Source organism: Pristiophorus japonicus, chromosome 27, assembly GCF_044704955.1.
Source record: "Pristiophorus japonicus isolate sPriJap1 chromosome 27, sPriJap1.hap1, whole genome shotgun sequence".
In the NCBI taxonomy this organism is placed as follows: domain Eukaryota; kingdom Metazoa; phylum Chordata; class Chondrichthyes; family Pristiophoridae; genus Pristiophorus; species Pristiophorus japonicus.
The window spans coordinates 18,188,347-18,212,307 of record NC_092003.1 but is presented as its reverse complement, the minus strand read 5'-3'; the positions used below and the strand labels follow the sequence as shown (position 1 = coordinate 18,212,307).

Here is a 23,961-nt window from a genome sequence, read left to right as displayed (position 1 = left end):
GGGGTGATGGGTGAGCGGGACTCGGTGCGAGTTAGGACATGGGGCAGCGAGCACAGGGGGTGATGGGTGAGCGGGACTCGGTGCGAGTTAGGACACGGGGCAGCGAGCACAGGGGGTGATGAGTGAGTGGGACTCGGTGCGAGTTAGGACACGGGTCAGTGAGCACAGGGGGTGATGGGTGAGCGGGACTCGGTGCGAGTTAGGACACGGGGCAGCGAGCACAGGGGGTGATGAGTGAGTGGGACTCGGTGCGAGTTAGGACACGGGGCAGCGAGCACAGGGGGTGATGAGTGAGTGGGACTCGGTGCGAGTTAGGACACGGGGCAGCGAGCACAGGGGGTGATGAGTGAGTGGGACTCGGTGCGAGTTAGGACACGGGGCAGCGAGCACAGGGGGTGATGAGTGAGTGGGACTCGGTGCGAGTTAGGACACGGGGCAGCGAGCACAGGGGGTGATGAGTGAGCGGGACTCGGTGCGAGTTAGGACACGGGTCAGTGAGCACAGGGGGTGATGGGTGAGCGGGACTCGGTGCGAGTTAGGACACGGGGCAGCGAGCACAGGGGGTGATGGGTGAGCGGGACTCGGTGCGAGTTAGGACACGGGGCAGCGAGCACAGGGGGTGATGAGTGAGTGGGACTCGGTGCGAGTTAGGACACGGGTCAGTGAGCACAGGGGGTGATGGGTGAGCGGGACTCGGTGCGAGTTAGGACACGGGGCAGCGAGCACAGGGGGTGATGAGTGAGTGGGACTCGGTGCGAGTTAGGACACGGGGCAGCGAGCACAGGGGGTGATGAGTGAGTGGGACTCGGTGCGAGTTAGGACACGGGGCAGCGAGCACAGGGGGTGATGAGTGAGTGGGACTCGGTGCGAGTTAGGACACGGGGCAGCGAGCACAGGGGGTGATGAGTGAGTGGGACTCGGTGCGAGTTAGGACACGGGGCAGCGAGCACAGGGGGTGATGAGTGAGTGGGACTCGGTGCGAGTTAGGACACGGGTCAGCGAGCACAGGGGGTGATGGGTGAGCGGGACTCGGTGCGAGTTAGGACACGGGGCAGCGAGCACAGGGGGTGATGAGTGAGTGGGACTCGGTGCGAGTTAGGACACGGGTCAGTGAGCACAGGGGGTGATGAGTGAGTGGGACTCGGTGCGATTAGGACACGGGTCAGTGAGCACAGGGGGTGATGGGTGAGTGGGACTCGGTGCGAGTTAGGACACGGGTCAACGAGCACAGGGGGTGATGAGTGAGTGGGACTCGGTGCGAGTTAGGACACGGGGTCAGTGAGCACAGGGGGTGATGGGTGAGCGGGACTCGGTGCGAGTTAGGACACGGGGGCAATGAGCACAGGGGGTGATGGGTGAGTGGGACTTGGTGTGAGTTAGGGCACGGGGGCAGCGAGCACAGGGGGTGATGGGTGAGTGGGACTCATTGTGAGTTAGAACACGGGTCAGCGAGCACAGAGGGTGATGGGTGAGCGGGACTCAGTGCGAGTTAGGACACGGGTCAGCGAGCACAGAGGGTGATGGGTGAGCGGGACTCAGTGCGAGTTAGGACACGGGTCAGCGAGCACAGAGGGTGATGGGTGAGCGGGACTCGGTGCGAGTTAGGACACGGGGCAGCCGAGTTTTGGATGACCATATGTTTATGGGGGGTGAATTTTTCCATACGCTTTATTTTCATCAGGTATTGTGTTATTACTTCTTATAACCTTTTCTGTTCCCTGAGTATTTGTTAATTTCGAATTCTTTTTGCACTCTGATCCCATTCCTACTCTTTCTTGAACTGCAGTATAAAAACATTAGAATGTAAGTCAGGATATTTGAGTGTCGAGTTCTGGTCATTGAGACACAACGGGAACTATTAAAGACTGGGAGCGGTGCAGAGGGGCTGGTACTCAGAGGTCTGAGTTTGAGGGAAGATTGAACAAACCCGGCCTTATTCAGCTTGTAAACAGAGCTGTCTGGAGAAACGAGAACTAGGGGACATAGTCTTAGAATAAGGCGCCGCCCATTTAAATCTGAGATGAGGAGGAATTTCTTCTCTCAGAGGGTTGTAAATCTGTGGAATTCTCTGCCCCAGAGAGCTGTGGAGGCTGGGTCATTGAATATATTTAAGGCGAAGATAGACAGATTTTGGAGCGATAAGGGAGTAAAGGGTTATGGGGAGCGGGCGGGGAAGTGGAGCTGAGTCCATGATCGGATCAGCCATGATCTTATTAAATGGCGGAGCAGGCTCGAGGGGCCGAATGGCCGACTCCTGCTCCTATTTCTTATGTTCTATTGATGTAACAACCCAGCTGCCCTGGCATTTGCCAACAAGCCCACTGCTTCCCTTACCCCTGCCGAGGGCACTGCTCTACCCATAGGTGGGATGCACGGACAGCCAATGACAGGGTTCCAGCCATCCGTACAGACCCAGCCGCCCTCCTCCCCTCCGCCCTGGCAACATCGCGGGATCACTCAGGATGAGGATCGATCCAGACGGAACAACCTTAAAGTCCCCTTATTCTGAAACTATGCCCCCTAGTTCTAGGTTCCCCACAAGAGGAAACATCCTCTCTGCATCCACCTCATCGAGCCCCCTCAGAATCTTATACATTTTGATAAGATCACCACTCATTCTTCTGAACTCCAATGAGTATAGGCCCAACCTGCTCAAACTTTCTTCATAAGTCAACCCCCTCATCTCCGGAATCAACCGCGTGAACCTTCTCTGAACTGCCTCCAATGCAAGTATATCCTTCCTTAAATACGGAGACCAAAACTGTACGCAGTACTCCAGGTGTGGCCTCACCAATACCCTGTACAGTTGTAGCAGGACTTCCCTGCTTTTAAACTCCATCCCCCCTTGCAATAAAAGCCAAGATTCCATTTGCCTTCCTGACCACTTGCTGTACCTCCAGACTAACTTTTTGTGTTTCATGCACAAGGACCCCCAGCACAGCACAGGTGTATCATTTTATACACCTCAATAAGGTCTCCCCTTATTGGGTGGGTCACTGAGTCCGTCACCGATTCGGGGCCATGTAAGGATTGTTTCAGCAGATGTGAATCTCATGCCTGTCTGCATCTGTGCTACGGGATGAATATTTGAACACTTCGCCCTGAGTTGCAAGCTCGAATACCCTCAGCCCTGCTAATCTAATTAATCTCATAGCTCCGCTGGAAGATGCTGATTACGTTGGGTTTATCGCGGGCCTCAGGAATAAAAGAATGAAATTGCATTATTGATTTTTTTTCAGAAAAGACTTTAATTTCATCCTGCCTGTTTTTGTTTGTGGGATTGTTTTCCCATTCATAAAAGGCGCTTTGTCTTTAATATTTCGACTCCCCCAGCAAGGGAGCGGTTTCTCAGTATTGCACCCACCACGAGACGGAACAGAAACAGAAACCTGCCAAATCAAACGCATGTTCAACTTTTCTACAAACTGCAATATTTTTCACTGCGAGACCAAGCTGAAGGAAAATACCTGGTGTACATCAACGCAAAATTGCATTTATATAGCGCCAACAACGTAGGAAAACGTCCCAAGACGCATCACAGGAGCGTTGGATCAGAAAATAAATTGACATAAAGAGATATTAGAACAGGTGACCAAAAGCTTGGTCAGAGAGGTAGGCTTTAAGAAAGAAAGACTTGGATTTATATAGCACCTTTCACGAACGCCGCACGTCTCAAAGCGCGTTACGAGCACTTTTGGAGTGTAGTCGCTGTTGTAATGTGGGAAACGCGGCAGCCAATTTACGCACAGCAAGCTCCCACACAAAGCAACATGATAATGACCCAGATAATCTGTGTTTTTTGTTATGTTGATTGAGGGATAAATATTGGCCCCAGGACATTGAGGAGAACTCCCCTGCTCTTCTATGAAAATAGTACCATGGGATCTTTTACGTCCACCTGAGAGAGCAGACGGGGCCACAGCTTAACGTCTCATTTGAAAGATGGCACCTCCGATAGTGCGGCGCTCCCTCAGCAATGTACCGGAGTGTCATCCTAAATTTTTTGGTACTCAAGTCCCTAGAGTGGGACATGAACCCACACCCTTTGACTCAAGAGGCGAGAGTGCTACCCACTGAGCCACAGCTGACATTCTTAAACAGCGTCTTATAGGATGAGAGAGAGGCGGAGAGGTTAAGGGTGGGAATTCCAGAGCTTGGGGCCCAGACACGGCCGGATGTTGTGGGGCTGGAGGAGATTACAGAGGTAGGGAGGGGGGAGCGCCATGGAGGGATTTGTAAACAAGGATGGAAATTTCAAAATCAAGACATTGAGGTACTGGGAGCCAATGTAGGTCAGCGAGCACAAGGTGATGGGTGAGTGGGACTCGGTGCGAGTTAGGACACGGGGCAGTGAGCACAGGGGGTGATGGGTGAATGGGACTCGGTGCGAGTTAGGACACGGGGCAGCGAGCACAGGGGGTGATGGGTGAGTGGGACTGGGTGCGAGTTAGGACACGGGGCAGTGAGCACAGGGGGTGATGGGTGAGTGGGACTGGGTGCGCGTTAGGACACTGGGGGCGGTGCAGTTTTGGATGACAGACAACCGTTGTCAACAATTTCACTTCCTTTCGCAGTGAATTGTGCCGGGAACATGAGATCACTGATCAGGGGGAAGAGGCTCATGTGACCTCCTGGCAGAAGGTTGTTCTCCTCTGCTACCACCCCTTGCTCATCCCTTGCTGTGCACTGGGACACGACCGGTGCTTTCTTCTCCGGCTCCGTAACTGTATCCATCCTCAGGGAGAGAGCCAGGCGAGAGACACGGGGCGGTGATAGACACGGGGCACAGGGGGCGGTGAGAGACACGGGGCGCGGCGAGAGATAGAGCACAGCGAGAGACAGTCCTGTTCTGATCTGCCGGTGGGCAGTGACAGAAAAGCAATAAATGTTGCCCCACGACACTCCTTCAAACAAAAGCTGTGTTACAGGATAGATACGGTGTGTGATTTATCATAGTGTGTGTGGGAGAGAGTGAGCAGACACAAGAGATGGATGATACCAGCGTGAACTCTAGCCCACTGACAAGAGATTGCCGTCTCTCTCTCTCTATGGGTCAGGTATACATCACATTTCTGTTTGAGAACTGGCATGACAGTGACCCTGAGTTGATAAGTGATGAAAGTGAAATAATGTTGCATCTACTCGATCAAAATCCACCCTGATTTAAACAAAGCGATTAAATCTCATCTCGGCCTTCTCTGCTGTAAGGAGAACAACCCCAGCTTCTCCAGTCTCCCCACGTAACTACAGTCCCTCATCCCTGGAACCATTCTGGTCAATCTCCTCTGCACCCTCTCCAAGGCCTTGACATCCTTCCTAAAGTGCGGACGCAATAATCCATCTGGGGCCTAACCAGAGATGTATAAAGGTTAGCACAGATTCCTTGCTTGTTTACTCTGTGCCTCCATTTATAAAGACAGAAGGAACTTTAATTTATATAGCGCCTTTCACAACCTCAGGACGTCCCAAAGCGCTTTACAGCCAATAAAATATTTATCGAAGTGTAGTCACTGTTGTAATGTGGGAAACGCGGCAGCCAATTTGCACACAGCAAGCTCCCACAGACAGCAATGTGATAATGAGCAGATCATCTGTTTTAGTGATGTTGATTGAGGGGTAAATATAGGCCCCAGGACACCGGGGAGAACTCCCCTGCTCTTTATCAAAATAGTGCCATGGGATCTTTTGCATCCACCTGAGAGGGCAGACGGGGCCTCAGTTTAACGCCTCATCTGAATGAATGCACCTCCAACAGTGCAGCACTCCCTCAGTACTGCCCCTCCGACAGTGCGGCGCTCCCTCAGTACTGCCCCTCCGACAGTGCGGTGCTTCCTCAGCACTGCGCCTCCGACAGTGCAGTGCTCCCTCAGTACTGCCCCTCCGACAGTGCGGCACTCCCTCAGTACTGTCCCTCCGACAGTGCGGCGCTCTCTCAGCACTGCCCCTCCGACAGTGCGGCACTCCCTCAGTACTGTCCCTCCGACAGTGCGGCGCTCTCTCAGCACTGCCCCTCCGACAGTGCGGCGCTCCCTCAGTACTGTCCCTCCGACAGTGCGGCGCTCTCTCAGCACTGCCCCTCCGACAGTGCGGTGCTCCCTCAGTACTGCCCCTCTGACAGTGCAGTGCTTCCTCAGCACTGCCCCTCCGACAGTGCGGTGCTTCCTCAGCACTGCCCCTCCGACAGTGCGGTGCTTCCTCAGTACTGCCCCTCCGACAGTGCGGCGCTCCCTCAGTACTGCCCCTCCGACAGTGCGGTGCTTCCTCAGTACTGCCCCTCCGACAGTGCGGCGCTCCCTCGGTACTGCCCCTCCGACAGTGCGGTGCTTCCTCGGTACTGCCCCTCCGACAGTGCGGTGCTCCCTCAGTACTGCCCCTCCGACAGTGCGGTGCTCCCTCAGTACTGCCCCTCCGACAGTGCGGCGCTCCCTCAGCATTGTACCGGGAGGGATCTTTGTGCTCCAGTCTCTGAAGTGGGGATTGAATCCACAACCTTCTGACTCAGAGTCGAGAGAGAGATACCCACTGAGCCAAGGCTGACGTAAAACAATTTTTTTAAGAGTTTTATCAACTTTTCCTGCTACCTTCAAAGATTTGTGTATATACATACCCCCAGGTGTCTCTGTTCCTCGACCACTTTAAAATTGTACCATTTAGTTTATGTTGCCTTTCCCACTTCTTCCTTCCGATTTGTTGCGAATTGGATTATCGGAGGAGTTGTGAATGGAGCTGGCGATTGTGAACATCGCCATTTCTGACCTTATGATGGAGGGAAGGTCATTGATGAAGCAACTGAATATGTTTGGGTGGAGAACACTGCCCTGAGGAACTCCTGCAGTGATGTCCGGGGCCTGTAACGATCGGCCTTCAACACCCATAACATCGTCCTCTACATCAGATATGACTTCAGCCCCCAGAAAGTTTTACCCTTGGCCACCGGTTCGCGTGATCTCCTTGGTGCCATGCTCGGTCGAAAGCTCCTCTCCTCTCCCAACGGGGATCGAGGCTAAAAGGAAAGATTGGATAGGCTGGGGTTGTTCTCTTTGGAACAGAGGAGGCTGAGGGGAGATCTGATTGAGGTGTAGAAAATTATGAGGGGCCTGGATAGAGTGGATAGGACAGACCTAGTTCTCTTGGCAGAGGGGTCAACAACCAGGGGGGCATAGATTTAAAGTAATTGCAGGGAGGTTTGGAGGGGATTTGAGGGGAAATGTCTTCACCCAGAGGGTGGTGGGAGTCTGGAACTCACGGCCTGAAAGGGTGGTAGAGGCAGAAACCCTCACCACATTTAAAAAGTACTTGGATGTGCACTTGTAACCTACAGGGCTACGGACCGAGTGCTGGGAAGTGGGATTAGGCTGGGTAGCTCTTGGTCGGCCGGCATGGACACGATGGGCCGAAATGGCCTTCTTCCGTGCTGTAAACATCTATGATTCTATGATATGAAGGCCGTGACTAAGTCTGGAATCGAGTGCTTCTGCCGGAACCCAACCTGAGCTCATGTGAGCAGCTTATTGGTGACTAGATGCAGCTTGGTGGCTCTCGTGATGACTCATAAGAACATAAGGAATAGGAGCAGGAGTTGGCCATTCAATAAGGAAAGTATGTTTTTGGTTAAAACTTACGGTACGAAAGGGAATGTAACTGCACGGACAGAGAGATGGCGAGGGAGCAGAGAGCAGGGGTGGGTTGAGAGTGACGATGTACCCAGGGATTAGGCAACACTTTTCCTGATCCCTTCTGGAAAACTATCAGCGAAAACCCGGTGAAATTGTAAAATATCCGTGGGGAAGGAAATCGCAAGCATAAGTAAGAACATAAGAAATAGGAGCAGGAGTCGGCCATTCGGCCCCTCAAGCCTGCTCCGGCATTCAATACGATCATGGCTGATCCGATCATGGCTGATCCGATCATGGACTCAGCTCCACTTCCCCGCCCGCTCCCCATAACCCTTCACTCCCTCATCGCTCAAAAATCTGTCTATCTCCACCTTAAATATATTCAATGACCCAGCCTCCACAGCTCTCTGGGGCAGAGAATTCCACAGATTTACAACCCTCTGAGAGAAGAAATTCCTCCTCATCTCAGTTTCAATTGGGCGGCCCCTTATTCTGGGACTATGCCCCCCTAGTTCTCGAGCCTGTGACTCACTGGTCTAACGGTCGGGAGGAGTGGGCCGTGGCTGGCTGCGTTGGCCTTGTCCTGACTGCTCTCTGTGGCCAGGGAGCTAGCTGGCCAATCTGCCACCTCATCGGGTCGGTGCCAATTTCACAGCTGCGCTGGAATCGGTTGCCTTGCGGGGGGGGGGGGGGAGGGATGCTTGTGGTTTAGTGGGTCTGGTCAGTGAGTGTGTGTGTGTGTGTGTGGGGGAGTGGGAGTGTATACGAGAGTGAGTGAGCGACGGGGGTGGTGGTGTGTGTGCACTGGAAAAACAGATGGAAAGTGATGGTAAAGGCAATTGTAATTCTCAGCACTGAATTGCCCCGGTGGTGTTGCACACTCAAACATTAAACGGCAGCGAGAAGTGTTAAGCTGTATCTGGATCAACCCAACAGACGGATCTGAAGTTCAGTGTCCCACAGGCCCAGAGCACGGCTGCAGTTGGCATAATGAGCGCAAGCAGACGATTGAGATTATCACGATTTGTTGCAAATTGGATTATCGGAGGAGTTGTGAATGGAGCTGGCGATTGTGAACATCGCCATTTCTGACCTTATGATGGAGGGAAGGTCATTGATGAAGCAACTGAATATGTTTGGGTGGAGAACACTGCCCTGAGGAACTCCTGCAGTGATGTCTGGGGCCTGTAACGATCGGCCTTCAACACCCATAACATCGTCCTCTACATCAGATATGACTTCAGCCCCCAGAAAGTTTTTCCCTTGGCCACCGGTTCGCGTGATCTCCTTGGTGCCATGCTCGGTCGAAAGCTCCTCTCCTCTCCCAACGGGGATCGAGGCTAAAAGGAAAGATTGGATAGGCTGGGGTTGTTCTCTTTGGAACAGAGGAGGCTGAGGGGAGATTTGATTGAGGTGTAGAAAATTATGAGGGGCCTGGATAGAGTGGATAGGACGGACCTAGTTCCCTTGGCAGAGAGGTCAACAACCAGGGGGGCATAGATTTAAAGTAATTGGGGGGAGGTTTAGAGGGGATTTGAGGGGAAATGTCTTCACCCAGAGGGTGGTGGGAGTCTGGAACTCACGGCCTGAAAGGGTGGTAGAGGCAGAAACCCTCACCACATTTAAAAAGTACTTGGATGTGCACTTGTAACCTACAGGGCTACGGGCCGAGAGCTGGAAAGTGGGATTAGGCTGGGTAGCTCTTGGTCGGCCGGCATGGACACGATGGGCCGAAATGGCCTTCTTCCGTGCTGTAAACATCTATGATTCTATGATTCCTCTTAAACAGTTTCCTAATAAGTCACCACACTCATGAATCTTCTCCTCGCGAACACTCTGCACAGTGAAATATCTCGGGCGACTTGAGTGAGCTGCAACGGGGTAACTGACTGCCCTCCCGCACAGCTCCGGCAACGGAACGCTTCACACAGGAGCGCAGTCAGACCAAAAACTGACAGCGAGCCACATAGGGAGATGTTCGGGACAGGCGGCCAAGAGCTCGGTCCAAGAGGTCGGGTTTAAGGAACGTCTTAAAGGAGGGAGAGAGAGGCGGAGAGGTTTAGGGAGGGAGTTCCAGAGTTTGGGGCCCAGGCAGCTGAAGGCACGGCCACCAATGGTGGAGCGATTGAAATCGGAGGGTGCGGGAGAGGGCAGAATTAGAGTAATGTGGAATTCGGGGGAGAGGGGGATTTGTGAGGGTTGGAGGAAGCTTGGTAAAAGTAATTCTAATGGTTTTCAGTCCCTGCGTGGTTTGGTTTTATGTCTAAGGGGGCAGTATATAAGGGTACAATATATAAGGTTATTATGTCCAAGGGTATTATATGGGGAGCGGGCAGGGAAGTGGAGCTGAGTCCATGATCAGATCAGCCATGATCTCATTAAATGGCGGAGCAGGCTCGAGGGGCCGTATGGTCGGCTCCTGCTCCTATTTCTGATGTTGTTACATCATCATCATCACAGGCAGTCCCTCGGAATCGAGGAAGACTTGCTTCCACTCTAAAAGTGAGTTCTCAGCTGGCTGAACAGTCCAATACGGGAATTACAGTCTCTGTCACAGGTGGGACAGACAGTGGTTGAGGGAAGGGGAGGGTGAGCCGCACGCTCCTTCCGCTGCCTGCGCTTGATCTCTGCACGCTCTCGGCGACGAGACTCGAGGTGCTCAGCGCCCTCCCGGATGCTCTTCCTCCACTTAGGGCGGTCTGGTTATATGCAAGGGTGGACAGGTGCCACGTATACAACTATGAGAAAATTACAAAGGCTTTACATTGTTGAGGGTAAATTTTCTGCAATGATTGTCATCCTTCCCCACCCCCAAAATAAATAAAGTTTTGCGGGTGCAGGGGATTCTGAGGCGTCTGGTGAGGTTTAGTCCCCTCCCACCGGCGCTCCTGTGTGTGTGTGTGTGTGTGTATACACCCTCCTTGCATTTAGTGACCCAGAGACCAGGGGACCCAAATTGCCCCTCTGTTTATAGCCCCCGTCCGGGAGGCACTAAAAGGGGGCGCTCATAATTTATCGCCCAGGGTACGGGCGACAGACGTGACCCGCCCGGAATTGCCCCCGGGAAGCCGCGGGCAATAACGGCTTTGCGCTGCGCTCATTACCTTGCGCCTCGGGGAGGGAGTGGTGACGTCGATGATGTCACTGCCGTGCGCGCACTGACCCCTTATCGCCCCGCGGAGGGAATCGCCCCCCCCACCCCCCCCCCCGTAAAGATTGGCGTGGGGCGATGCTAACAACGGCCACCCTTAAAGGGGAGGGCCTCGCGCCGCAGCCGCCATTTTGTTTTTGTTGGCCGGCCCAACAGTGGCGGCCACCGGATCGGCCGGGCCACCAACATGCGGCCCGGCAGCCCCTCTTGCCCGGGCCAAACCCTCCCTGATGGCCCAGTGGGCGCTAGGAAAGCGGCTGCAGAGATCGCAGTGGCCCTCCCCTTTAAAAGACGACGGATATTGTGGCGCGTGATCCTCGTGCCCCGCTAATGCCGCGCTGCCGCCCCACGGAGCCGAACCGCGCCTCAAATACCGCCCCCCCCACATTTTTTTTGAAACAAAGTCTCCAATTCCACAACATTTAGCGACCCATCTCATCAGGCGCTAAATATTAATTCAATTCAAATTGTTCTCCAAACGGGGCGTGGGGCAATTTGGCCCCCCCCCCGACCTCGCCAACTGCAAACATTGGCAGATAGCAGAGCGCCCAGAATCACATCGATGTACCTGCTCGCGGTGCTTACTGTGTCGACGGGTGGCGGGAGAGAAGGGTCGAGCCGAATTTCCCAATCGATCAAAGAATGGCAGCGTGACCCGTGTTCAGTAAATGGTGCGTTCCCAGCCCCTGTTAGTGGGACCCAGGACAGAATAATATTGCTGTAGCAGCCATTTCACTGCTTTGGGTCAGCTAAAAGCTGCAGACATGATCGCCACTGAGCTACGGTATTGAAGATCATGGTTCTCACTGGATTTTGGGCATCCCCGCCTCACTAGACCGCTGTACAAAGTAGCCACTGTGTACAGTAGCATAGTGGTTATGTCACTGGACTAGTAATGCAGCGGCCTGGACTAATCATCCAGAGACAGGAGTTCAAATCCCACCAGGGCAGCTGGGGAATTCAAATTCAGTTAATTAATTAAATCTGGAATAAAAAGCCAGTGTCAGCTGTGGGTGGCACTGGGCAGCACTCTCGTCTTTGAGTCAGAAGGTTGTGGTTAAAGTCCCACTCCAGGGACTTCACCAAAAATCCAGGCTGCCACTCCAGTGCAGTACTGAGGGAGCGCTGCACGGTCGGAGGGGCAGTACTGAGGGAGTGCCGCACTGTCGGAGGGGCAGTACTGAGGGAGCGCCGCACTGTCGGAGGGGCAGTACTGAGGGAGCGCCGCACTGTCGGAGGGGCAGTGCTGAGGGAGTGCCGCACTGTCGGAGGGGCAATACTGAGGGAGCGCGGCACTGTCGGAGGGGCAGTACTGAGGGAATGCTGCACTGTCGGAGGGGCAGTACTGAGGGAGCGCGGCACTGTCGGAGGGGCAGTACTGAGGGAATGCTGCACTGTCGGAGGGGCAGTACTGAGGGAGCGCCGCACTGTCGGAGGGGCAGTACTGAGGGAATGTCGAACTGCCGGAGGGGCAATGTTGAGGGAGCGCCGCACTGTCGGAGGGGCAGTACTGAGGGAGCGCCGCACTGTCGGAGGTGCCGTCTTTTGGATTAGACCGATTAAACCGAAGCCCCATCTACCCTCTCAGGTGGATGTAAAAAATCCCATGGCACTATTTCAAAGAAGAGCAGGGGAGTTCTCCCCGGTGTCCTGGGGCCAATATTTATCCCTCAACCAACATAACAAAAAAAACTGATTATCTGGTCATTGTTGTTTGTGGGAGCTTGCTGTGTGCAAATTGGCTGCCGCGTTTCCCACATTACAACAGTGACTACACTCCAAAAGTACTTCATTGGCTGTAAAGCGCTTTGGGATGTCTGGTGGTCGTGAAAGGCGCTATATAAATGCAAGTCTTTCTTTATCAGTAATGGTGTCATAATGATTGTCATAAAAACCCATATGGTTCACTAATAGGGGAGGAAGTCTCCGGCCTTACCTGGTCTGGCCTATATGTGACTCCAGACCCACGTGGTAGACACTTAACTGCCCTCTGAAATAGCCTAGCAAGCCACTCAGTTATATCAGGTGGCTCACCACCACCTTCTCGGGGGTAATTAGGGATGGGCAATAAATGCTGAGCTTGCTGGCGACGCTCACATCCCATGAACAGATAAATAAAAAGCCCTCTCCGGCTTTGTCGAACATATTGTGCTTCTCAAGGTAAGGGGAGTGTCGAGAAATTGGTCTCCGGTGAATGTCTGAGATCCTTGCTGGTAATGATGCTGCAAAGTACAGCTTGTGTTACTGAGTATATATCATTCACTGAGGCCTCAGTCGACAAATGATATATAGCTGAGCCACACAGAGCGGGAAAGCTAGCTCACGGCCGTAGGCGAGAGAGGGGAGATTGGCCTCGCTACACAGAACAGTATAACTCTTTATGGTGGAGGACAGACAGGGGACAATTGTCTTATACTGATCACGGTGACTTATAGTGTTCCGTATAGTGAGGAAAATCTCTCCTCTCCAGCCTCCTGACCTTGCTGTCCCGCACTGTGTGGGTCAGCCATACATCGCATAGTTTGTGGGATATTTATGTTCGCCAACTAACATCACAGTGACACTGAGCTGATGAACGATGAAAGTGGGAAAGTGTGAGGTTATCCACTTTGGCAGCAAAAATAGAAAAGGCAATTATAATTTAACTGGAGAAAAATTGCTAAGTGCTGCAATACAGAGGGACCTGGGGTCCTTGTGCATGAAACACAAAAAGTTAGTCTGCAGGTACAGCAAGTGATCAGGAAGGCAAATGGACTGTTGGCCTTTATTGCAAGGGGGATGGAGTATAAAAGCAGAGAAATCCTGCTACAACTGTACAGGGTATTGGTGAGGCCACACCTGGAGTACTGCGTACAGTTTTGGTCTCCGTATTTAAGGAAGGATATACTTGCATTGGAGGCTGTTCAGTGAAGGTTCACTAGGTTGATTCCTGAGATGAAGGGGTTGACTTATGAGGAAAGGTTGAGCAGGTTGGGCCTCTACTCATTGGAATTCAGAAGAATGAGAGGTGATCTTATCGAAACGTATAAGATTATGAGGGGGCTTGACAAGCTGGATGCAGAGAGGATGTTTCCACTGATGGGGGAGACTAGAACTAGGGGGCATAATCTTAGAATAAGGGGCCGCCCATTTAAAACTGAGATGAGGAGAAATTTCTTCTCTGAGGGTTGTAAATCTGTGGAATTCTCTGCCCCAGAGAGCTGTGCTAAACCTTTATAAATCACTGGTTAGGCCCCAGCTGGAGTACTGTGTACCATTCTGGGCACCACACTCTAGGAAGGATGTAAAGGCCTTGGAGAGGGGGCAGAGGAGATTGAGCAGAATATTACCAGGGAGGAGGAGAGGTTGGCGAAGTTCGGACTGTTCCTCTTGGAACAGAGAGGTGAGTGATCAGAGGTTTTCAGGAAGATGAGAAGTTTTGATAGAGTAGATGGGGAAGAACTGTTTCCACTGGTAGTAGGGTCGGGTAACCAGGGGGACACAGATTTAAGGTCATTGGAGAGGAGGAGAATGTGTTTACGCAGCGAGTTGTTGTGATCGGGAACGCGCTGCCTGAAAGGGCGGTGGGAGCAGATTCAGTGGGGAATTGGATCTCTAATTTGGAGAGTTATGGGGAAAGAGCAGGGGGGAGTGGGACTGATTGGATCACTCTGTCACAGAGCCGGCACAGGCTCGATGGGCCCAATGGCCTCCTCCTGTGCTGTACGGTTCTATGATGCTTTGATTCGAGTTGTGCTTTCGCTCTTTTGACCCTGCGACAGTACCTCGCGGCAGTGATGTCGCCCAAGATGCGAAAGGCATGTGACATCTTACTCTTCCCCCGTCTGACAGCTGTGGAGCAGCCGCCTTGGCTCAATCGTGCCTCTTATCAAAGTTCTGCCGGTGGCCTTTTTGCTGTGTGTGTGTATATGTGTGTCTTAATCAGCCCAAAGCATCACAGGCCTCCAGTTGCGATTTCCGCAGCTTCCCTGTTAACAGCTGCGAGAGACAACTTTGTGGAAAGGCATCACGACTGCCGTCCTGACCCCGGGGCAGCTGCTGTTTCTGGTCCCGTGCCAAAGCTGGCTCTTGTAACGTCTGTCAGTTCTCCTTCCTGTACCTCTTCCTTCCACATGGCTCCGTCGCCAGCTGTCCGAAAGACGGAAGGCCAACCTTCTCTGGGTCACCTTTCTCCGGCAACTCTCAGGTTGCTGATCTCGATAATGAACCTCCCTCCATGTTCAACCATCTTGACCAGCATCCGGTTCCCCCTGCCTGTACCACGTGACTGCCCACTGTATCGTGTGCCAGCTTGTCTCACTTGGTGAGCAACCTCTTCCAAAATGCATTCATATAGCGCCTTTAATGTCGGCAAACATCCCAAGGCGCTTCACAGGAGTGATTATCAGACAAACATTGACACCGAGCAAAGCCTAGGAGGTTTAAGTAAAAGCTTGATCGAAGAGGTTTTAAGGAGGTTAGAGAGGCGGAGAGGTTTAGGGAGGGAGTTCCAGAGCTTGGGGCCCGGGCAGCTGAAGGCATGGCCACCGATGGTTCAGCGATTACAAACAGGGATGCTCAAGAGAGCAGAATTAGAGGAGCGCAGACATCTCAGGGAGTTGTGGGGCTGGAGGAGATTACAGAGATAGGGAGGGGGTGAGGCCATGTAGTGATTTGAAAATACAGATGAAAATTTTGAAATCAAGGTGTTGCTTAACCAAGAGCCAATGTAGTTCGGCGAGCACAGGGGTGATGGGTGAGTGGGATTGGGTGCGAGTTAGGACACGGGGCAGTGAGCACAGGGGATGATGGGTGAGCGGGACTCGGTGCGAGTTAGAACACGGGGCAGCGAGCACAGAGGGTGATGGCTGAGCGGGACTGGGTGCCAGTTAGGACACGGGGCAGTGAGCACAGGGGGTGATGGGTGAGTGGGACTGGGTACGAGTTAGGACATGGGGCAACGAGCACAAGGGGTGATGGGTGAGCGGGACTCGGTGCGAATTAGGACACGGGGCAGCGAGCACAGGGGGTGATGGGTGAGCGGGACTCGGTGCGAGTTAGGATACGGGGCAGCGAGCACAGGGGTGATGGGTGAGCGGGACTCGGTGCGAATTAGGACACGGGGCAGCGAGCACAGGGGGTGATGGGTGAGCGGGACTCGGTGCGAGTTAGGACACGGGGCAGCGAGCACAGGGGTGATGGGTGAGCGGGACTCGGTGCGAATTAGGACACGGGGCAGCGAGCACAGGGGGTGATAGGTGAGTGGGACTCGGTGCGAATTAGGACACGGGGCAGCGAGCACAGGGGGTGATGGGTGAGTTGGACTCGGTGCGAGTTAGGACACGGGGCAGCGAGCACAGGGGGTGATAGGTGAGTGGGACTCGGTGCGAGTTAGGACACGGGGCAGTGAGCACAGGGGGTGATGGGTGAGCGGGACTCGGTGTGAGTTAGGACACGGGGCAGTGAGCACAGGGGGTGATGGGTGAGCGGGACTCGGTGCGAGTTAGGACACGGGGCAGCGAGCACAGTGGGTGATGGGTGAGCGGGACTCGGTGCGAGTTAGGATACGGGGCAGCGAGCACAGGGGTGATGGGTGAGCGGGACTCGGTGCGAATTAGGACACGGGGCAGCGAGCACAGGGGGTGATGGGTGAGCGGGACTCGGTGCGAGTTAGGACACGGGGCAGCGAGCACAGGGGTGATGGGTGAGCGGGACTCGGTGCGAATTAGGACACGGGGCAGCGAGCACAGGGGGTGATGGGTGAGTGGGACTCGGTGCGAGTTAGGACACGGGGCAGCGAGCACAGGGGGTGATAGGTGAGTGGGACTCGGTGCGAGTTAGGACACGGGGCAGTGAGCACAGGGGGTGATGGGTGAGCGGGACTCGGTGTGAGTTAGGACACGGGGCAGTGAGCACAGGGGGTGATGGGTGAGCGGGACTCGGTGCGAGTTAGGACACGGGGCAGCGAGCACAGGGGGTGATGGGTGAGCGGGACTCGGTGCGAATTAGGACACGGGGCAGTGAGCACAGGGGGTGATGGGTGAGCGGGACTCGGTGCGAATTAGGACACGGGGCAGTGAGCACAGGGGGTGATGGGTGAGCGGGACTCGGTGTGAGTTAGGACACGGGGCAGTGAGCACAGGGGGTGATGGGTGAGCGGGACTCGGTGTGAGTTAGGACACGGGGCAGTGAGCACAGGGGGTGATGGGTGAGCGGGACTCGGTGCGAGTTAGGACACGGGGCAGTGAGCACAGGGGGTGATGGGTGAGCGGGACTCGATGCGAATTAGGACACGGGGCAGCCAAGTTTTGGATCACCTGTAGTTTACATAGGGTAGAATGTGGGAGGCCAGCCAGGAGTGCGTTGGAATAGTCGGAGAGGTTTAGGGAAAAAATTCCAGAGCTTAAGACCCAGGCAGCTGAAGGTTCAGCCGCCAATGGTGGAGCGATTAAAATCTGTTGATTGAGGAGATAAATGTTGGCCAGGCCACTGGGGAGAACTCCACAGAAAGCTCAATTAGCATTGTAGGGCAGAGAAGAATTTGCACAAAGTTGAGAATGTTAAATTATAGGCGCGGGAGACCGGGAGCGAGTGTAAATCAGTAAGGGCGGGGGTGATCGTTAAGCAGAATCGCTTACCACGGTCACAGTCACAGAGGATGTCATTTGTGACTTTGATCGGGGCCGTTCCAGTGGGGTAACAAGGGTAGAAACCTGATTGGTGACACTCAGGCAGGGATTGTCGGGAAAGATGGACACGCATTTGGGAGGTAACAACACGTTGAAGGACTTGGGAAGGAAAGGGAGGTTAGAGATAAGGTGGTATTTGCGAGGACAGAAAGGTCAAGGGCGGCATTTTTTGAGGAGAGGGGTGATGACGTCAGTATTGAAAAGGAGGGCGACAGTACTTCGGGGGTGGATGCCATTTTACAACAACTTGCATTTATATAGCGCCTTTAACGTAGTGAAACGTCCCAAGGCGCCTCACAGGAGTATCATGCGATAAAAATTTGACACCAAGCCCCAAAAGTAGAAATTAGGGCAGGAAAGAGATAGGTTTCAAGGAGCGTGTTGAAGGAGGAAAGAGAGGCGGAGAGGTTTAGGGAGGGAGTTCCAGAGCTTGGAGCCCAGGCAACAGAAGGCACGGCCGCCGATGGTGGAGCGATTATAATCAGGGATGCTCAAGGGACCAGAATGAGAGGAGAGATGTTAGCTAGCATGGGGGCAGGGAAGGCAGCAGAGTGGTTAGTAGTTTAGTGGGAATACATCAGCTCTGAGCCAGACAGTTGTTGCTTGAAAGCTCACTCCCAAGACACATTCCAGGCTGACTAATGTCTGTACTGAGGGAGTACTGCATTGTTTGAAATGCCAACCTTGGGATGAGAGACTAAGCTCGTCTATCCGTTCCCATGGTTTGGGGGGACTTTAATGACCACATGGCGATTCTTCAGGGCAGGGAATCTCCATTTATGTCCAAGCCTACACCCTATTTTATCGATGGTTCCACTTCATTTGGTTTTCAGAGAGATTTGGGTGTCCTTGTCCTAGCGGCAGGTACAGCAAGCAATAAGGAAGGCAAATGGCATGTCGTCCTTTATTGCAAGGGGGCTGGAGTACAAGAGCAAATTTCCTCTTGTTTTCCCGCAACAATATCCAATATCTGTATCAGGGAGTCTCTAGGAAGATTAATCTTCAGGACACTGCTGCGGGCAAACCCAGGGGAAAAAATCATTCGGGTAATTAAAGAATTGTGGTTCTTAAAAAATGTTCCAGAACAATTTTCTGCATTAGTTATAAAAATATCAGCCCTGGGGAAAAGGGGCAGTTGGTGACTGACAGTCAAGAACCATCCAATCGGGTAGCGAAGAGTCTGCCCGCTTTCTGATTGGCTGTGAGAAGGAGGAGTGCCGCCAGGGTGGATGTGCTGGCTGGCCAATGGCGGGCGTGTGGGGATGGGGTGGAGGTCATGTGATTTATCCAACCAGAGTTGGCAACCCATCAGTCCATCAGTCCAAGATCTCAAAACTGGGAGCATCTAACCTGGCGACTCTCCGATTGATTTTTTACAGCTTTTAAGAACATAAGAAATAGGAACAGGAGTCGGCCATTCAGTCCCTCGAGCCTGCTCCGCCATTTAATAAGATCATGGCTGATCTGATCATGGACTCAGCTCCACTTCCCCGCCCGCTCCCCATAACCCTTGACTCCCTTATCGCTCAAAAATCTGTCTATCTCCGCCTTAAATATATTCAATGTCCCAGCCTCCACAGCTCTCTGGGGCAGAGAATTCCACAGATTTACAACCCTCAGAGAGAAGAAATTCCTCCTCATCTCAGTTTTAAATGGGCGGCCCCTTATTCTAAGACCATGCCCCCTAGTTTTAGTTTCCCCCATCAGTGGAAATATCCTCTCTGCATCCACCTTGTTGAGCCCCCTCATTATCTTACATGTTTCGATAAGATCACCTCTCATTCTTCTGAACTGCAATGTGTCCTGTAACATGGTCTCTCACTGATAAAGATAAGCCACGCTGACAGTAATTATGGTATGCAATATATATTTAATATAGCTTAAATCTAAACTTAATTTGCATCGAGTTGTTATGATCTGGAATACGCTGCCTGAAAGAAAATTCAAATAGTAACTTTCAAAAGGGAATTGAATGAATATTTGATTTGGAGAAATGTGCTGGGCTGTGGGAAATGTGCACGGGGGTGGGGGGAGTGGGACTGATTGGATCGCTCTGTCACAGAGTCGGCACAGGCTCGATGGGTCCAGTGGCCTCCTGTGCACGGTGCGGTATGATTCATTCTGTGCTTCTATGAGAATGATCGTAGTTTCGGTGTTCTGTACCTGACAGCAACCTGAGCAGCTGTAAAACTGGCCTCAGACGTGCCGAGGAAACCCCAGAGGCATTGTGAAAAATTTACTTCAATGTTTCTTACTGATAGGGAGCACTGCGCACAGTTCTGGTCTCCATATTATATAAAAAGGATATAGAGGCAGTGCAGAAGGGCCAAGAAAGATTTACAAGGATGATGCCAGAACTGAGGGACTGTAACTACCAGGATAGACTGAAGATGTCCACTGGCGGTAAAAAAATCCACACACAGGCATCTTCCACCCTTCAACATATGGAATATTAGGTCCTTCATTGAAACACCTGTGAACTCATCCTTTTTTGGCGTGGAAGCAAGTCATCCTCGATACGAGGGCTGCCTACGAAAAGCAGCATAGGTACAACATTGGCTGAGGGAGAGTAAGCAGACAGTTGTGATGAACGGCTGTTTTTCACCCAGTGGCATTCCCCAAGGTTCAGTCCTAGGACCACTGCTGTTTTTGATATACATCAATGAATGGACTTGGGGGTACAGGGCACAGTTTTGAAATTTGCAGATGACATGAAACTTGGAAGTCTAGTCAACAGTGAGGAAGATAGTAACAGACTCCAAGAGGACATAGACAGGCTGGTGGAATGGGTGGACACAGGGCAGGTGAAATTCAACGCAGAAAAATGTGAGCTGATACATTGGGAGGAAGAATGAAACGAGGTCATGCACACTAAACGGTACAATTTTAAAGGGGGTCCAGGAACAGAGAGACCTGGGGGTCTTTGTGCACAAATCACTGAAGGTGGCAGGAGAGGGTAACAAAGCAGTCAATAAAGCACATGGGATGCTGGGCTTCATAAATAGAGGCAAAGAGTACAACAGCAAGGAGGTTACGCTAAATCTTTATAAACCCCTGGTTAGGCCCCAGCTGGAGTATTGTGTCCAATTCTGGGCCCCGCACTTTGGGAAGGGTGTGAAGGCCTCAGGGAGGGTGCAGAGATTGACCAGAATGGTTCCAGGGATGAGGGACCACAGTTAGGTGGATAGACTGGAGAAGCTGGGGCTGTTCTCCTCAGAGCAGAGGAGATTCGACAGAGGTGTTTAAAACAATGAAGGGTTTAGTTAGAGTAAATGAAGAAAAACGGTTTCCTCTGGCTGAAGGGTCGGTAACCAGAGGGACAAATTTAAGGGCCAAAGAACCAGAAGCGACACGAGGAAAAACTGCTTTACGCAGCGAGTGGTTAGGATTTGGAATGCACTGCCTAATAGTGCAGTGAAGGCAGATTCAATAATAACCTTCAATGGGGAATTGGATAGATACTGGAAGGAGAAAAAATTGCAGAGATATGGAGAAAGAGCGGGGGAGTGGGACTAACTGGGCTGCTCTTCGAAAGAACCGGCGTGGATTCGATGAGCCGAATGGCCTCCTTCTGTGCTGTACTATTCTATGGTCCAGAGTTGGGCCCCGGGAAGTATCGGACCGGCCGCCCGTTATACGCAGTGCCAGATAATCAGTCCCATTGACCGCAGTGGGGCGGAATATCAGGGGCTGCGTATAACGGGACGAGGATCCAATACCACCCACTATGCTCCACCGCCTTTAACAAATTTCTGGGCTTACGATTCTATGCTGGGTCCCTTTTCCCTAGAAAAGAGAAGGCTTGAGGGGCAACCTGCTAGAGGTCTTCAAAATGATGAAAGGGTTTGATAGGGTAGGTGTAGAGAAGGTGTTTGCACTTGTGGGGAAGTGGAAGGTCATAAGGGTGCAGAACCAGAGACCTGGAGCTGTATTGTTGAAGGTGTCAGGACAAGTTAAGAAGGCTGGTTTAAAAAAAGCATGCGGAATCCTTAGCTTTATCAATAGAGGCATAGAGTACAACAGCAAGGAAGTTATGCTAAAGCTTTATAAATCACTGGTTAGGCCCCAGCTGGAGTATGCAAGGCCTTGGAGAGGGTGCAGAGGAGATTGACCAGAATGGTTCCAGGGATGAGGGACTTCAGTTGCGTGGAGAGACTGGAGAAACTGGGATTGTTCTCCCGAAACAACCTCACCTTGTTACCTCACTCCTGTCCTTCAAAAGTCTCCTTTTTACATTTGAGGCGTTGCCGGACCGGGAGCCAATGTCGGACAGCGAGGACAGGGGGTGAAGAGTGAACGGGACTCGGTGCGAGTTAGGACACGGGGGGGCAGCCGAGTTTTGGATGCGCTGAAGATTGTGGGAGGCCGGCCAGGAGAGCGTTGGAATAGTCGAGTCTGGAGGTAACGAAGGCACAGATGAGCGTTTGTGCAGCAGGAACAGAAAGTAAAGCTTGAAAGAAAATTTAAGCTGAGGCCCCTGGGAGAAACGTGAGCTGTATACGATACAGTTATTGGAGCTATTGAATGAAGAGGTGGGCAGATTATGGATAAGTTCTGAGATTTCCTTTCAGTTGTGTTCATTATGTTATAAAATGTTCTCTCTGGGGTATATCCGAGGTGCATGTGGAATCCAACATGGCTACTCAAAGGATTTTGCTATCCGGAATGTTTTGATGCCTTATCTTTACGACCAATCACTCCAGGTTTGTGAGTGTTGGCGTGCAGAGAGAAGCAGCATTATTCTTACCCAGTGCCCAGTGCTCGATGCAGAACTCTTCATTATCTACACATGTTGGATAGGGTACATAGAGGAAAATGTTTCCACTTGTGGGGGAGACCAGAACTAGGGGCCATCAATATCAGACAGTCACTGATAAATCCAATGGGGAATTCAGGAGAAACTTCTTTACCCAGAGAGTGGTGAGAATGTGGAACTCGCTGCCACAGGGAGGGATTGAGGCGAATAATATCGATGTATTTAAGGGGAGGCTGGATAAACACATGAGGGAGATAGGAATACAGGGATATGGTGATGGGGTGAGATAGAGAGGGGCGGGAGGGGGCTGGTGTGGAGCATAAACCCCGGCACGGAGCGGTGGGGCCCAATGGCCTGTTTCTATGCTGTACACTTGATGTAAATCGATGTAATTCGATGTAATTCGATGATTGTTGTGTAAGTTGAGTGGTGAGACGTATCTGCAAGAGTAGATGAATGTGCTGATTAGCCTGCAGGCCACTTACATTACATGCTTGACATGGCTTTTTTAAAACTCTTTAAGCTTTCTCATACATAACAAGGACGCTTAAAACTAAGTGACAGCGCCAGACATCACAATTCCTTCGGAGAAGCGTCGTGTGATCAAACAAACTAACCCACAAGTAATCTTAAACTGGGTCCATCATTAGCTTAGTTTGCAAAGTCCCAAAGTTGAGGCTCTGCCATAATACCAAGTGGTATGCAGGGTTACGGACCGAGAGCTGGTAATTGGGATTAGACTGGATGACCTCTTGTTGGACGGGGCAGATATAATGATAAGTACTGCAGAGAATCGAATACAGCCAGGGTGATCTCCTGGACTAGCTTCGATCGCCTGGATGGGTCGGAGAGGAATTTTCCCGGATTTTTTCGCCCTAAATTGGCCTGGGTTTTTATCTGGTTTTTGCCTCTCCCAGGAGATCACATGGCTCCGGTTGGGGTGGAGTGTAGAATGTTTCAGTGTAAGGGGTTTTGCAGTTGTGTGGGGAGGACTGGTTGGGCTGGGTGCTCTTTACCTTTCCGCCATTGTTCATTGTTCCTAGGTTTATATGTAACCTTCAGGGCTGCTGACCGAGGGCCGTGCGGCTCTTTGTCGGCCGGCGTGGACACGATGGGCCGAAATGGCCTCCTTCGGTGCTGTAAATTGCGATGTTTCTATGTTTCTAAAGCCATTGTCAAAAATACACCCAGAGAGAGAGCTCAAGGGGCATCGGAGGCACCCGCGGTCTCCAATCAAGCTGGAGTAAGGGTCGGTGATGGTCAAACATAGAAACATAGAAAATAGGTGCAGGAGTAGGCCATTCGGCCCTTGTAGCCTGCACTACCATTCAATAAGATCATGGCTGATCATTCACCTCAGTACCCCATTCCTGCTTTCTCTCCATACCCCTTGATCCTTTTGGCCGTAAGGGCCACATCTAACTCCCTTTTGAATATATCTAACAAACTGGCCTCAACAACTCTCTGTGGTAGAGAATTCCACAGGTTCACAATTCTCTGAGTGAAGAAATTTCTCCTCATCTCGGTCCTAAATGGCTTACCCCTTATCCTTAGACTGTGACCCCTGGTTCTGGACTTCCCCAACATCGGGAACATTCTTCCTGCATCTAACCTGTCCAATTCCGTCAGAATTTTATACGTTTCAATGAGATCCCCTCTCATTCTTCTAAATTCCAGTGAATATAAGCCTAGTCGATCCAGTCTTTCTTCATACGTCAGTCCTGCCATCCCAGGAATCAGTCTGGTGAACCTTCGCTGCACTCCCTCAAT

At 52.2% G+C, this 23,961-nt stretch overlaps 1 protein-coding gene across 1 annotated transcript in view; it reads left to right on the top strand.

Annotated features, from left to right (window-relative positions):
* The window catches only part of LOC139239369 (pyruvate carboxylase, mitochondrial-like), a 1,004,568-nt gene that overhangs the window by 143,401 nt on the left and 837,206 nt on the right, over nucleotides 1-23,961 (top strand). The window lies entirely within an intron of this gene.